Source organism: Triticum urartu, chromosome 7A (genome assembly GCF_056163025.1).
Source record: "Triticum urartu cultivar PI428250 chromosome 7A, HENAU_Tu73, whole genome shotgun sequence".
Taxonomy (NCBI): Eukaryota; Viridiplantae; Streptophyta; class Magnoliopsida; order Poales; family Poaceae; genus Triticum; species Triticum urartu.
In genome coordinates this window covers 144,081,426-144,097,745 of record NC_141879.1, presented here as the reverse complement: position 1 = coordinate 144,097,745, position 16,320 = coordinate 144,081,426, and the positions used below count along the sequence as shown (strand labels likewise).

Sequence of the window (16,320 nt, the reverse complement as noted above, 5' to 3'; positions counted from 1 at the left end):
TTGGAACCGGAACAGGGCTTCGCCTAAGAACTGCTACGATATTACCGAGGTGGATTATGGTGGAGGGGGGCACCGCACACGGCTAAAGATCAATGATCAACCTGTGTGTCTATGGGGTGCCCCCTTCCCCCATATATAAAGTAGTGGAGAAGGGGGAGGGCCGGCCATCCTATGGCGCGCCCCCTGGGGAGTCCTACTCCCACCGGGAGTAGGATTCCCCCGTTTCCATGTAGTAGGAGTAGGAGAAGGAAGGAGGAAAGAGGGAGAAGGAAAGGGGGCGCCGCCCTCCTTCCTAGTCCAATTCGGACAAGAGGGGGAGGGGCGCGTGGCCTGCCCTGCCAGCCCCTCCTCTCTTTCCACCAAGGCCCATAAGGCCCATTAAACTCCCCGGGGGGTTCTGGTAACCCCCAAGTACTCCGGTATATGCCCAAACTTCACTCGGAACCCTTCCGATGTCCAAACATAGTCGTCCAATATATCGATCTTTATGTCTCGACCATTTTCAGACTCCTCGTCATGTCTGTGATCAAATCCGGTACTCCAAACTACCTTCGGTACATCAAAACACATAAACTCATAATACCGATCGTCACAAACGTTAAGCTTGCAGACCCTACGGGTTCGAGAACTATGTAGACATGACCGAGACATGTCTTTGGTCAATAAGCAATAGCGGAACCTGGATGCTCATATTGGTTCCTACATATTCTACGAAGATCTTTATCGGTCAAACCGCATAACGATATACGTTGTTCCCTTTGTCATCGGTATGTTACTTGCCCGAGATTCGATCGTCGGTATCTCAATACCTAGTTCAATCTCGTTACCGGCAAGTCTCTTTACTCATTCCGTAATGCTACATCCTGTAACTAACTCATTAGCTACATTGCTTGCAAGGCTTATAGTGATGTACATGACCGAGAGGGCCCAGAGACACCTCTTCGACAATCGGAGTGACAAATCCCAATCTTGATCCATGCCAACTCAACAAACACCATCAGAGACACCTGTAGAGCACCTTTATAATCACCCAGTTATGTTGTGATGTTTGGTAGCACACAAAGTGTTCCTCCGGTATTTGGGAGTTGCATGATCTCATAGTCATAGGAACATGTATAGTTATGGAGAAATCAATAACAACAAACTAAACGATCATCGTGCTAAGCTAACGGATGGGTCAAGTCAATCACATCATTCTCTAATGTGTGATCCCGTTAATCAAATGACAACTCATGTCTATGGTTAGGAAACTTAACCATCATTGATTCAACGAGCTAGTCAAGTAGAGGCAAACTAGTGACACTCCGTTTGTCTATGTATTCACATGTATTAAGTTTCCGGTTAATACAATTCTAGCATGAATAATAAACATTTATCATGATATAAGGAAATATAAATAACAAATTTATTATTGCCTCTAGGGCCTATTTCCTTCAACCCTGACCTCCTGACCCCGACACCCCGACCCCAACACGACACCCTGACAACGGGACCCCGAAACAACACCCCGATGCTATTATTCAATTAGTTCATGTTATTAGGTATTCATTTTTTTATTATGTTCATGATGATGGCACACACTTAAATATTTTATTATGTTTATGTTGTATTAATTTCATTTACTCTTTGTCACTGCAGGTGTTGACAAATGGTGGGCACTGGTCGAGAGCACTCCGAGCTTCCTACCTTAGCGCGTGCTAGGAGGGGTGCTATTATTCCGCCCCAGCACCTTCGGAGAGCGCTGGTAGACAGCATGACGACACCGGGGGCGCTTCTTCTTCGGCCAAGAGAGGTCGGGGGAAGATGAAGAGGGGTGCAACTAGAGGTGGACGTTGGGGCGGGAGAGGTAGGCAGGCTATTGCGCCTTCCTCGCCGACACCCTCAGCTGATTCTCTGGACCACCGGTGTGTTCCGTCTCAGGTGGACTCGTCAGATTTGAACCCGTCTCAGACTCCGGTCCATGAGCCTCGGGCCGACGAGCCTCAGGTCGTCGAGCCTTCATCCCATGAGACTCGGGCCCCAAAGTCTTTGTCCCACAAGACTCCGGTCCCAGAGTCTTCATCCCGCGTGACTCCGGAGACTAGTGGCCATGCTGATGGCGTGGACACCTGGTCTGACGATAGTTACAGCGAGGGCGAGCTGGTTGAGGGGGGCAAGAAGGTCTACCAGCATGGTGGTACGAAGCTCCCGGTCGTGCCGGCGACCGGCGATCAGATGTGGTTGATTGAGCCTAACAGGGAGAAGTAAGTGCATTTACTCTTTTTTAACGTTGGTCCTTTAGGTTTCTTCAAATTAATATCTAATGTGTTGGCCTTGTCATACTGCAGGGGTTGGAAATAAGGCGATGGTGTCTGTAGGCCCAACCAGGTCCTTTGTGTGCTTTGTCGTCGCCACTTCCCTGAGTGGGTCACGTTGCCCGGTGAGGGTTAGGTTCCACAACTAGCACTGAGCTGGGAGCTGTACGTGGCTGCCCCGGCCCCACCAGAGGAGAGGGTCGATGGTGTCTTGTGTGAGATGGTGGCCGACATTGTGAGGCGGAATTTTTGGGTAATTTCTCATTTACAAAATTAAAAATCAACAGTACCTAGTGATTGTACTAATCAATGTTGTCTTGTTCGATTGCAGACCTTCTACACAGGTGTCCTGAGGAACACGAGGCCGAGGCGGCTAGGGTTCTCGAAGCCGAGTGCAAGCACCTACTTCAGAACTTATGGCACGAGGCTAGGTTGCAGACTGTTCAAGACTACTACGCCTCGACTAACATTAGGAGGGCCAAGAAAAAGTGCCGCTCCAAGTATCTGAGTAAGGAGAAGTAGTTGAAGGTAATTACCTATTCTTAAGGCCTTGTACTTAGTTTCCTTCATTTCATTCATAGGCGTAGCACTAAAATTTCTCTTTGCCCGACTTAGGTCCCCCTGAGATGGTGTGCGGATAGGATGGACTGTTGGGAGGCGTTGGTGGATGAGTGGTGCTCTCCCGAATGGCTAGCCGTCCACAACAAGTCCAGGGATAACCGTGCCCAAATGCATGGTGTGCCACACCATCAAGGAAGCTCCAACCTGTTTGAGTACGGGGATCACTGGGTATGTGGTTTGAGCCCTTAACGATTCATGCAAGTTCATTCTTAATGCTAGCTTGAGCCCTTAACTAATATGTTATTCCTCTCTTTTAGGCGAAACACAACAAGAAGGACGTGCCACCGATGTACGACCTCTAGGCCATGGCCCATACTGCCCCGTTCAAGAAGGCCAAGGAATTCTCTGAGGATGACCTCGATCATCCAGAGAGTGAATTCACCAACATCTCCTCCCACAACAAGCTCGTGAGGTACAAAGACGTTGGGAAGACGAGGAAAGGGGAGGACTTCAACCCGAGCAAGAGTCCTTTTGATCCAGAGATCATGATGCTATCTGGTGACGGGAGGTACCATGGCTCGGTAGCAATTGGGGATGGACTCATACATTGTCCTAGAACTCTCTGGGAGATCAAGAAGCGCCAGACGAGCTCTGATCCTGAGATACCGCCTCATCCACGGCCAATGCAGCTCTCCATCGAGGCTAGGGCCCATGAGCTTCTGGCGGAGGCAAATAGGAAGGCTAAGAAGAGGGAGAGGGAGTTGGAGGAGAGGACGGCTAGTCTGTTGGAGGCGGAGAGGAACCGGAACGACGCGTCTCATCGGGCCCTATATGAGCTCCTCGTGGTAAGTTTCGCTTGCATATTAGCCAAATCATGCACGCAATGTTCATTTCATTATTAACTAATATGACTGACTCGTGAAAACAAAATGTGCAGTCCCTGTGCGATAAAAACGGCCAAACCCATTCGCCTATGCCCCAAATTGGTATAGCGGATATGGTGAGTTTCATTTGAATGGTCATTACTTACTAGTATTCACATTTCAGTTGCATCATGCTAACGAGACATTGCAAATGATCTTTGGTGCAGCATGCTTGCCGACAAGCATCGACCGATCCTTCTCCGTCTCGCACTGGCGCAACCCCGACCCCGACCGATCCTTCTTCATCTGGCACTGGAGCAAACCCGACCGGTCCTTCACCTCCATGATGATCGTAAGTTTTCCCAAGTGTTTTGCTTAATAAATGCATAGTTAGCTTAAGAAATGACTTACTTAGCTCCAAAATGACATATTTTACCTAGGATAGCTATAAAATGACCTATACTTAGCATTTTTCTTCCAAAATGACAAAATATGGTTAGTTAGCTAGAAAATGGCATAACTACCTAGGATAGCTCAATAATGATCTATAGCTAGCTTAGCTAGTTCATTTATGACATAATTAGCTCACTTAGGTAAAAATGGCATAACTACCTAGGATATCTCAATAATGATCTATAATTAGCTTAGCTAGTTCATTTATGACATAATTAGCTAACTTAGGTAAAAAATGGCATAATAACCTTGGTTTAGCTCCAAACTATCATATAATTAGTTTATTTTCCTCCAAAATGACAAAATAACCTTACACTAGTAGAAAAAGGGTCAAACATGAAGCACATTAGTGCCGGTTTGTATTTGAGCCGGCACTAATGTATACATTAGTGCCAGTTCCAACGGCTAGCCGGGCCACTTTCATTAGTACCGGTTCGTGGCGAACCTTTAGCACTGGTTCATGCCACGAACCGGTACTAATGAGAGTGGTGGCAAGATGTTGTCAGACTGGGGCCCCTCCAGCCCCTTTAGTACTGGTTCTTGGCATGAACCGGTACTAAAGGTCGTCCTACATAAACCCTTCGTCCACCCGAGCTCGCTCTGTTCTTCCCCTTTCCCCTCTCCTCTCTCTGTTCTTCCCCACTTCCACTCGAGCTCATCACACATTTTGCCCAAAATTTGTCAAGATTTGAAGGCCCCCATCCATTCAAATGATCACAAAGGTTAGCAACTTTGTCCTTTCATCTCTCATTGCTAGATTAGCTCTTGCAATGCTTTATATAGTGATTAATTTGTGAGTTTAGTAATTTGGGAGGATATATATATGTGCTATTATTTGATTTATATGCAATTTGAGGTCAGAAATAACACTTAGTTTGCATATGTAGGTGTGGTTTACTTAGTGCCTTCTAAATCTCCGTCGTAACCACCGTCGATCGCCCGCACCGTCCCGTCGCCGGCACCACCTTGTGGTGAGCCTCTTGTTCATGAAATTTTATATAAAAATTGATGGTTGTGTGATTTGGATATATAGTTACTCGTATAATTATCTTACCCGTACATTGTTTGTTATACATATAGTGCCATGGTTTTGATATCCGTCCCCGTCCCCGTCGGCCCTCGTCCTTGTTATGATTCGGATGAGGTATATATATTCTCTTTTAAAACTAGTTGCATTTCGTGTTTATGACAAATTATGCCCATCAAGTTGACATAGAAATTTTTTCTAGGAGGTATGTGAACCGGAAATTCCAACCGACCCTATTGTCGAGAGGTTAAATTTAGTTGAAAGAGAAAACGAGTACTTGAAAGAAAAATTGAAAAGAATTGAGGGGGAGAAGATGGAATTGGAGTTGCATGTTGCCGATGTCGTCGATGATCACAAGATCAAGATGGAGAAAATGCGCTTGAAGATTAGAAAGATTAGAAAATATGCCATCGATAGTGAGGCTTGGTATCATTATGCTGTTTGATCCATTGTTACCTTAGTTGCGATCTTGATCGCATTTGTTGTTGCATTTAAATGCTTTAGCTAGAGAGTTATTTGTTTGTTGCATTTAAGTGTTGTATGAACTTTATGTATGAACTTGTATTAATTTGGTCTATTCGGTGTTGTGTAATGAAGATGAGCCGGCAATGGATGTACGATGACCGATGCTCTCCCCAGTTCGTTGAGGGCGTGCATACTTTTCTGCTTGCGGCTGAGGCAAACAAGCGGGCGGATGGTTTTATGCCTTGTCCATGTGCTGGCTGTAAGAATGGTCACAATTACTCTACGTCAAGAACCATTCACGTCCACCTGTTTAAGTCCGGTTTCATGCCCCACTATAATGTTTGGACCAAGAACGGAGAAAGAGGGGTTATGATGGAAGACAATGAAGAAGAAGAGGACGACGACAGCTATCCGGGCCATGGGTTCCCTGGATACGATGATACAACAATGGGGGAAGAAGCTAAGCCGGTAATGCGGGAAGAAGCTGAGCCGGCAATGCGGGAAGAAGCTGAAGAAGAGGCATTAGATGAGCCCATTCATGATCTAGGTCGGGCCATTGCCGATGCAAAGAGAAACTGCGCAAGTGATTTGGAGAAGAAGAAGTTGCAGCGCATGTTAGAGGATCACAAAAAATTGTTGTACCCGAATTGCGTAGGTGACAAGAAAAAGCTGGGCACCACACTGGAATTGCTGCAATGGAAGGCAGAGAATGGTGTATCTGACAAGGTATTTGGAAAGTTGCTGGTAATGATAAAGGATATGCTTCCAAAGGACAACGAATTGCCCGAGAGTACGTACGAAGCAAAGAAGGTTGTCTCCCCTCTAGGGTTAGAGGTACAGAAGATACATGCATGCCCTAATGATTGCATCCTCTACTGCGGTGAGTACGAGGATTTGAACGCTTGCCCGGTATGTGGTGCATTGCGCTATAAGATCAGCCGCGATGAACCTGGTGATGTCGAGGGCGAGCGCCCCAGGAAGAAGATTCCTGCCAAGGTGATGTGGTATGCTCCTATAATACCACGGTTGAAACGTTTGTTCCAAAACAAAGAGCATGCCAAGGCAATGCGATGGCACAGAGAAGACCGTAAGAAAGAAGGAAAGTTGAGAGTACCCGCTGACGGGTTGCAGTGGAGAAAAATCGAAAGAAAGTACGGGAAGGAGTTTGCAGATGATGCAAGGAGTGTATGGTTTGGTCTATGCACAGATGGCATTAATCCTTTTGGGGAGCAGAGCAGCAACCATAGCACCTGGCCTGTGACTCTATGTTTGTATAACCTTCCTCCTTGGTTGTGCATGAAGAGGAAGTTCATTATGATGCCAGTGCTCATCCAAGGCCCTAAGCAACCCAGCAACGACATTGATGTGTACCTAAGGCGATTAGTTGAAGAACTCTTACAACTGTGGAATGGAACAGGTGTACGTGCGTGGGATGAGCACATGGGGGAAGAATTTGACCTAAAGGCGTTGCTGTTCGTGACCATCAATGATTGGCCTGCTCTCAGTAACCTTTCAGGACAGACAAACAAGGGATACCGCGCATGCACGCACTGTTTGGACGATACCGATAGTATATATTTGGCTAATTGTAAGAAGAATGTGTACCTGGGACATCGTCGATTTCTTTCGAGCAGGCATCCCGTAAGAAAGAAAGGCAAGCATTTCAAAGGTGAGGCGGATCACCGGACGAAGCCTCGCCACCGTACTAGTGCTGATGTACATGATATGGTCAAGGATTTGAAGGTGGTCTTTGGAAAGGGTCCTGGTGGACAACCTGTTCCGAATGACGCTGACGGACGCGCACCCATGTGGAAGAAGAAATCTATATTTTGGGACCTGCCCTATTGGAAATACCTAGAGGTCCGCTCCGCAATCGACATGATGCACGTGACAAAGAATCTTTGTGTGACCCTTCTTGGCTTCTTGGGCGTGTATGGGAAGACAAAAGATACACCTAAGGCACGAGAGGACCAGCAACGTATGCACGGAAAAGACGGCATACATCAGGGTCATGCAAGCTCCGCTCTTACCAAAGAAGAGAAGGAAATCTTCTTTCAATGCCTGCTCAGTATTAAGGTACCGTCTGGCTTCTCGTCGAATATAAAGGGAATAATAAACATGGCAGAGAAAAAGTTCCAGAACCTAAAGTCTCATGACTACCACGTGATTATGACGCAACTGCTTCCGGTTGCATTGAGGGGGCTTCTACCGGAAAACGTTCGATTAGCCATTGTGAAGCTATGTGCATTTCTCAATGCAATCTCTCAGAAGGTAATCGATCCAGAAATCATACCAAGGTTAGAGAATGATTTGGTGCAATGTCTTGTCAGTTTCGAGTTGGTGTTCCCACTATCCTTCTTCAACATCATGACGCACGTCCTAGTTCACCTATGCGAAGAGATTAACGTTTTGGGTCATGTATTTCTACACAATATGTTCCCCTTTGAGAGGTTCATGGGAGTCTTAAAGAAATATGTTCATAACCGTGCTAGGCCAGAAGGAAGCATCTCCAAGGGCCGACAAAATGAGGAGGTCATTGAGTTTTGTATTGACTTTATTCCTGACCTTAAGCCGATTGGTGTTCCTGAATCGCGGCATAAGGGCAGACTGGATGGAAAAGGCATGCTAGGAGGGGAACAAATAATATGTATGGACGGACATTCTCTCACTGAAGCACACTACACAGTTCTACAGAATTCCGCCTTGGTGGCTCCGTATATGGATGCACACAAGAATTTGCTACGCTCCAAACACCTGGAGCGGTCTGATGACTGGATTACACGTGAACAAACCAGGAGTTTCGCCAGCTGGTTGCAGACACGTACCATGCATGACACCTCTATTGAAGATGACCTGTACTTGCTGTCCCAATTACCATCTTCGAATATAATGACTTTCAAAGGGTACGAGATAAATGGTAATACATTTTACACGATCGCCCAAGATAAGAAGAGCACCAACCAAAACAGTGGTGTCCACTTTGATGCAGAAACCAAGACGGGAAAGGAAACATATTATGGTTATATACAGGACATATGGGAACTTGACTATCGACGTGGTTTGAAGGTCCCTTTGTTTCGGTGCAAATGGGTCAATATGACACGAGGCGGGGTAACGGAAGACCCGCAGTACGGAATGACAACAGTGGATCTCAACAATCTTGCGTATGCAGACGAACCATTCGTCCTAGCCAATGATGTGGCATAGGTTTTCTATGTGAAGGAGATGTCTACCAAGCCAAGAAAAAGAAAAGATAAGGAAGCGAATGCATCGTACGATGAGCCAAAGCGGCACATAGTTCTTTCTGGGAAGAGAAACATCATGGGAGTGGATGACAAGACAGACAAGTCAGAAGATTATGAAAAGTTTGATGAAATTGCTCCATTCACAGTGAATATTGACCCGAGCATCCCGTTAAATGATGAAGATTTTCCATGGTTACGGCGCAAAGGGACACACGCAAAGAAAAAGTTTCACACCCAAAGATCTGGGATGTGATCGGCTTCACTATCATCACTTTCTTCTGTGTTTCACACCCAGAAGGGAATCTCTGTAATAGTTAGGGTAGTTAATTATGTGTTTTGGCATTTGAAACACGAAGAAATTTTATGTGCAAACAAATTCTTTCATGCCTTTACTGATTTTTAAAGTTAAGTTATTCACAAACTAGTGATTCACACTAATTTCAAATAATTCAAAATTAAACTATTCAAATTTGAAAACTACGGGCACTAACAGAAAGTTTGTAATTTTTTGTACCTAAAGCAAAAATATTCACAAAGAAACTCTAAATACACCAAAAAAAAAATCAAAAATAAATAAAGCAAAAAAATAAAAATAAAAGCCCGCCTACTAGGCCAGAGCGGCCTGCATACGACTAGAAACCCAACCTGTTGTTGGGCCAGGATGCAGGCCCGCAAAGGCCCAGTAGGCCAACAGGGCAGTACAGAACATGTAGGCCCAGTAGGCCTGCTTTGGAGAGGAGCTCGAGAGAGCTACCGCACGGGGGTTTATAAACCAGTGCGGTCACCCCTTGGCTAGCGAGGTGGGACTAAAATTGCGCACCGCACCTGCGCCAACGCACATCCTTTAGTACCGGTTCGTGGCACCAACCGATACTAAAGGGGGGCCTTTAGTACCGGTTGGAGCCACCAACCGGTACTAAAGGGGGTGCGGTTCCCGCCGCTTGGCCTGGCCAAAACAGGCCTTTAGTACCGGTTGGTGGCTCCAACCGGTACTAAAGGTGCCTTCTATATATACAACACTTACGAAAATTTCATTCTCCCTCTGTTTCTTCCTTTGTTTCCCCATTGAAACACCGCCTGCGCGCCCCGATCAATCGACGCCGTCGCCGTCACCGCCCTCGTCCCCGTCTCCGTCGCCGCCCCGGGCCCGTCCCCGTCGCGACGTCCCCGCGTCGCCGCCCCCACGTCACGCCCCGGCCCGTCGCCGCCCCCGGCCGTCGCCTCGCCGTCGCCGTCGCCCCGCTGTGAGCTCTCCCCCTCTAACCCCTCTCCCTCGCCCCCGGCGGCCACCATGGGCGCCGCCCCTCCCCGAGCCCATACACACACAAGCATGATGAACACACACACACACACACGTACATATGTATGAATTAATGCATGTATATATTTGTATATACGTATTTTGTATGTTTAATTAGTTTAGATTTTTTAGATTATTATTTTTTCACTAGTATATATGTATGAATGCATGTTAGATGGATATAATTAGTGTTTAATTAGTATGGAAATTTTTTATATAATGTTGTTTTTCAGTTTTTTAATGGATGTATAAAAGTTGTGTTTTCTGTTTTTAGTGTTAGATGCTTAATTAGTATGAAATAGCATATATAATTTTGACATATGCAATGATAGCATAATTAGTGTTATATAGAAATGTTAGAAATTTTAGTTATCAAAATCCAATCATTAAAAAAATGTTACTTTTTGCGGGCATATAGCTAGTATTTGTTCTCGACTATGCCCGGCCCGCATCCTCGCCGTCGACCCGTCCGCGACGACGTCTGACTGACCCATGTCCGGGACTGGGCTCCACCGGGCTGGCATTGGGAGGTTCTGCCTGGAGGGGCGCGCCGCTTGATGAGGAACCCGGCCCTGGGTCCCGTCGTCGACCCTGATCTCGTTTGGTCGCGTTCGCGTGGGCCAGTTTCGGTGCGGAGGGAGCCGGCCCCGCCGGAGGTGGTACGTCGCTGTGTCAGGGAGGAGGACGAGCACGTCCATCGCTACATGGTTACGTTAGAGGGCGGCAGGTTCTCCAATACCTGGCAGTTTCTTCAGGGATCTCACTTCAGCTATGATCCTGTGAGGGTTCCTTCTCTTTGGGTGTCCACCGCCCGCGCCGCAGGAACCGCGAGTGTCCTAGATTCTTCTGTAGTATTCGATCTTTAATTAGCTACCTAGCCAATGATGTACTATTCAATATTATATATTATTCGAGACGATGTATTCGAGATTATATCTATTATTCGAGACGATGTATTCGAGATTATATCTATTATTCGAGACGATGTAATTTGAATACTAAATTGTTTTATATTTCTTTTGGCATAGTTAAATAAAAGCTATGGCGGACAATACCAACAGAGAGGGAGAACAGACCATGTTCGATATAATACACGGGCCAGATGATGATCAGAATGAAGAAGATTATGACGGCTCCGAATTTCTAAACAACACCGGAGAGGGTGATATGATATTCGATCGCGACGACCGAATCGATGAAGTCATGACCGGCGAGGTATATATATTTATATAAGCAGGCATCTGGTGATCATCACATGTTTTAAATGAGTTGAAGATATATTAACGAATCGATCTTTCTTCTTTCAGCCATCCGGATCGAGCAAATCTTCAGGCAACAGGAGGAAACGAGGCCCGAACAAAAAGTTGAAGGAGGGCGTAAAGTATAATATTGAGGCAATCAAACCTAATGGCGAACCATTAGCGCCTAAGAAGATTGCGGACAAGTTCGTTCGTCAGGGCGGAGTTCTTGTGAAGGACCAACTCCCGATCTCCCTTCAAGAATGGAGAGAGCCAGCAAAGCCACGTCCAGATCTTACTTTTTTCGACGATAGACAAAAAAGTCTGCTTTGGGATACTCTCATGGAACATTTCACCCTACCAGATCATTTCACAGAAGCAGATGTGCAGAAAGTCAAGGACGCTGCTCTTAGGAAGATGGCGGTTGCATTCAAGAACCACAAGAATCGTGAATGGGACAAGTACGTCAAGGGAGGAAGGAAGACTCCAGTATTTGAGGGAACACTAGAGAATCAAAGTGCTCATTGGGACGATTTCGTGAAATTCAAGGATTCAGAATTAGCTAAGGAACGGTCGAGAATAAACAAGAAGAATGCCGAAAAAAAGGATAAGTTCCATCAGCTGGGGCGAGGTGGCTACGCGGTGGCAATGCCTAAGTGGGATAAGTCTGAGAAAGAGATGGAGGATGCAGGTGTCACTCCGGTTACTAAGAGCTGGCCCCCCAGGTGCAGGACTTGGTTCTATGCGCATGGGGGGGAGTTGGACCCGAAGACAGGCAAAGTTTCGATGAAGGCATGTCTGAATGGAGCCGACGATAATATACTTGTTGCAATAGAAGAGGCTCGAACGGGGGTGTTCCAGCCCAACAGAGAGAATGACGAGCTTACGCATGCCCTGGGAAATCCTGAACACCCGGGAAGAACACGAGGCAAGGGTGCTATTCTGTGGTATGAGGGGTTTTCGGACTGGAACGCCGACTACAGAACCTGTGCGAGAAGGAAGATTGCGGAGGAGAAGCAGAGGAAGATGGAGGAGGAGAAGAGGAAGCTGGACTATGAACGCCTTCAAGGCCTAGAATCAGTGCATGTGGACTTGGTAGTCAAATTCCAGCGGCAGCAGGAGCAGATCGACTCACCTAGCCAGCAAAGGGGGTCTCAACAGCTGTAGCAGCTAGCGGATGATCCAGCATTGGATACCACCGCCCCATCCAGGCTGAGAAGTAGCGTGGGTTCCGCCCCGTTTGACGCAATGTTGGATAGATACCCCGTGGATGACATCGAGGAGAACACTAACTGCGAGCTACACTTCAAAATTAAGAACATATCCTTGAAGGTGGCGGACGGCGTTGCTTATACAAATTCCCCCGATGCAACCTTCCATTGCAACCCGATTCCAGCAGGCTATGCTCGTGTCGTGGTTGATGAGGTGGTGGACCAATATTTTGGGCTAGAGCTTGACATTCCTGGAGGTGACGAGGAGCACACACTCGGAGATGCCAAACATCGTATCATCCTATGGAGAAAGGATTGCATCATCTTTCGAAGGCCACCGACACCGCGTCACCCGACTCCTCGTCGAAGTCCGCCACTGAGTCAGCAGACTCCCGCTCCTCCAAGTCCACCAACGCATGAGGCCACTCCTCCTCCTCCAAGTCTGGCAAAGTGTCAGGCCACTCCTCCTCCAAGTCCGACACAGCGTCAGACGTCCACTCCTCCTCCAAGTCCGGCACAACCTCAGGCCACTCCTCCTCCAAGTCCGACACCGCTTCAGGCCACTCCTCCTCGTCCAACTCAGCCCCGTCAGCCGTCTCCGCCGCCTCAGCAATCGCAGAAGAGACACCCCACAGCTATCGTGCGTAGCGGTACGAGTCGAGGTCATAGTACAGGAAGTACAGGCGGAGGCAAGCGATATAAATATGGTCCAAACCTCACTACTCCTCTTCCTGAGAGGGCTTACGACAGGACCGAGGAGCAAACCAATGCCATAGTGCGGGCAGAAATCGACGCCCATTTTGGACCGAAACCGCCACCGCCGCCAAGGGAGAAAGTGCCTGTGGAAGTAGTTCACCACTTCGTTCGTATGGCTCAACCACCAGCTCGTAAGCCTATTGACACAGACTATGAGCGCCACATCAGGAAGTTACATCGACAACGTCTACATAAGGAGGCAAGCTCGAGCTCGAGCAAACAACAAGCAGCTGTCAAAAAATGCAGGAAAACCGTTGCCCAACTGGGAGAACAGGCGGCGCAATCAATCCCCCCGTTTGTTGTGCCGCCAACAACACGTGACAGTACGCGCGCCCAATATTATTGTGGGCAAACAGTTTACATTCCCGAGGTGGGCGATGTGGTAATAACCCAGGAGCATATAATGCATGCTGAAACTCTCAACATCACTATTGGACAACTCCTCGAGATCGAGGACATGCCTGTGCTTACAGAGGAGGAAATAAAATGGAAATATGCCCGGGGCCAACCTTTGGTCAAGCCAGAAGAGATCAAGAAGCTCCCAGCGAGAATGTATGAATTGCATCAATGGTACATGGACATTACCAAGAGATCCGATCGAGAGTCCCTCATGGTGCAAGTCAAGAAGGATCATTACTACCATCAGAAACCTGTGACCGTTGAGTATTCTAAACTGTTTCAGTTATACAATCAAGACACACTCGACAAATCTATCGTCAGTTGCTATTGTCTGTAAGTGATTTCTTTCTGTAATTTAAGTCTCAAGCTAGCTGTAGTGAACCTTTTGATCAATCATTACCTGTAATTATCCTCACTATATTCTTTTCTGTGGTATTATGCAGGATGAAGATGTATGAAATGAGAAAAGGTGGATGCTATGGCATTGGGTTCATTGACCCAAACACCGTTAATGAATACACATGGAAAATAAACAAGCATCATGAAAAGCAGGTAGAGGACAGCATGCTAGAGTTCTTGAAGCGCCTCAAATACAATGAAGATATACTACTTCCTTACAACTTCCAGTGAGTCACACTTTCTTGTACTACAAATTCTCTATTTTTGCCTACTAGCTAGCTACATGTTTTTGCTTACATATGCCCGCTTAATTAAGACATGGAAACGTGTGTGCATGCAGATTTCACTGGATCTTGTGTATCATTAAAGTTGACGCCGGAACAGTTGAAATACTGGACTCACTACTCAAAGCAAATAGTGACTATAACATCTTGTTTGGGATAGTCAACAGGTAATTTCAATCATTATTAACTATATATCTTGGCCTATTTAGTTCGTCATTTCATGATATGAACTATTTAATAACCCCTTTATTCATTTTCTTTGTCGGCAGGCAGGGCTTGGGCAAGGTTCATCAGCGTCACGGAAGGCGAATGGAAACGACAGCTGAAATGGTTTCGACCCAAGGTAAGTAATTAAGTAGTACTAGCTAGCTAGCTAGCTGCCATCTCTTTAATTATCATGCTTGATTAATTATTATCTGATCAAATTAAATTCCATTCTCGTAATAAAGGCCCTGAAGCAAGCGTAGGGTTCTAATTTGTGTGCATTCTGCGTTTGCAAGAACATTCGCATGATGGCGTCCGAAAGGAGCAGATCTCAAAGACAGGAATGGGTACGCTCGTCAGAACACTATTCACAATTTTTACACCATTATCGATATCTAGTCACACAACTAATACACATGCATATTGATCTCCTTCTTAACAGTTCACAGAGGTGCGGGACAAGCTCCTAGAAACGGAGCGCGTAGAAGCACTTCAAGAGGAAATAGCGGGATTTTTGCTCGACCAGGTCATAAATCCGAAGGGAGAATACTATTACCCGCTACCGCCCCCATCGACCAGGTCATGAACCACTTCCAATTGTCATCGTGCTCCGAAGGCACCAATTAGGCTAATGCCACTGGCTCCGAAGGCAACATGCATATGTAGGAGAAATTTTATATAGCTATACATGTGTGTATGTGTGAATTAATATGGTGGTTTGTGAGACATTGATGATATATATATGATTGGTTCTACTGGAAATTCTATTTATATATATATATATATATGCATAACGTGTACAATGTGTAGTATCGTAAAATACTAGCAAACGAAAAAGAATTAAAATGGAAAACACAAAATTAAATGAAAAAGAAATCATAAAACCAAAAACCCCCCAAACATTTTAGTACCGGTTGGTGTTACGTGGTTGCCCCCGGAGCTGGCTCGTGCCACGTGGTTGCCCTTTAGCACCGGTTCGTGCTGAACCGGTGCTAAAGGGGGGCCTTTAGTGACCACACTTTAGTGCCGGTTATGGAACCGGCACTAAAGGGCCTTACGAACCGGTGCTATTGCCCGGTTCTGCACTAGTGTTACCTAGCTCCAAAATGACCTATTTTAACTAGGATAGCTCCAAAATGACCTACACTTACCATTTTGTCCTACAAAATGAATAAATATGCTTAAGTTAGCTCAAAAATGGCATAACTACCAAGGTTAGCTCCAAAATGACCTATTTACCTAGCTTAGCTCTAAAATGACCTACACACTTAGCATTTTTACCTAGCTTAGCTAAGAATGGCATTTTTACCTACCTTAGTTAGAAGAATAAGAAGATAAAGAAGAGAAGAGGAGAAAAAGAAAGAGAAGATAAATTCTTCTTCTTCTTCTTCTAACTTTCATCTTTCCTAATTTGCAGATTTGCTTTAGATGAGGAAGCTTGCATTGATGGAGTGTACTCTTCTCCTTGTGCTTACTTTTGGATATGTTGATATGTTGGATATGCTGTTGGAAACTTGTTCTGGATATGTATATATGGATATGCTGTTGGAAACCATTGAATATGTTGGATATGTTCTTGGAAACTTGCATGTTGGATATGTTGAGTGCAAACTTATTGTTG

The 16,320-nt window shown here is 46.0% G+C and overlaps 1 pseudogene; it reads left to right on the top strand.

The window, feature by feature from the left end:
* The first annotated feature begins 1,803 nt into the window (after window positions 1–1,803).
* LOC147958634 (uncharacterized) lies at window positions 1,804–4,097 on the top strand (annotated as a pseudogene).
* The last annotated feature ends 12,223 nt before the right edge of the window (window positions 4,098–16,320 follow it).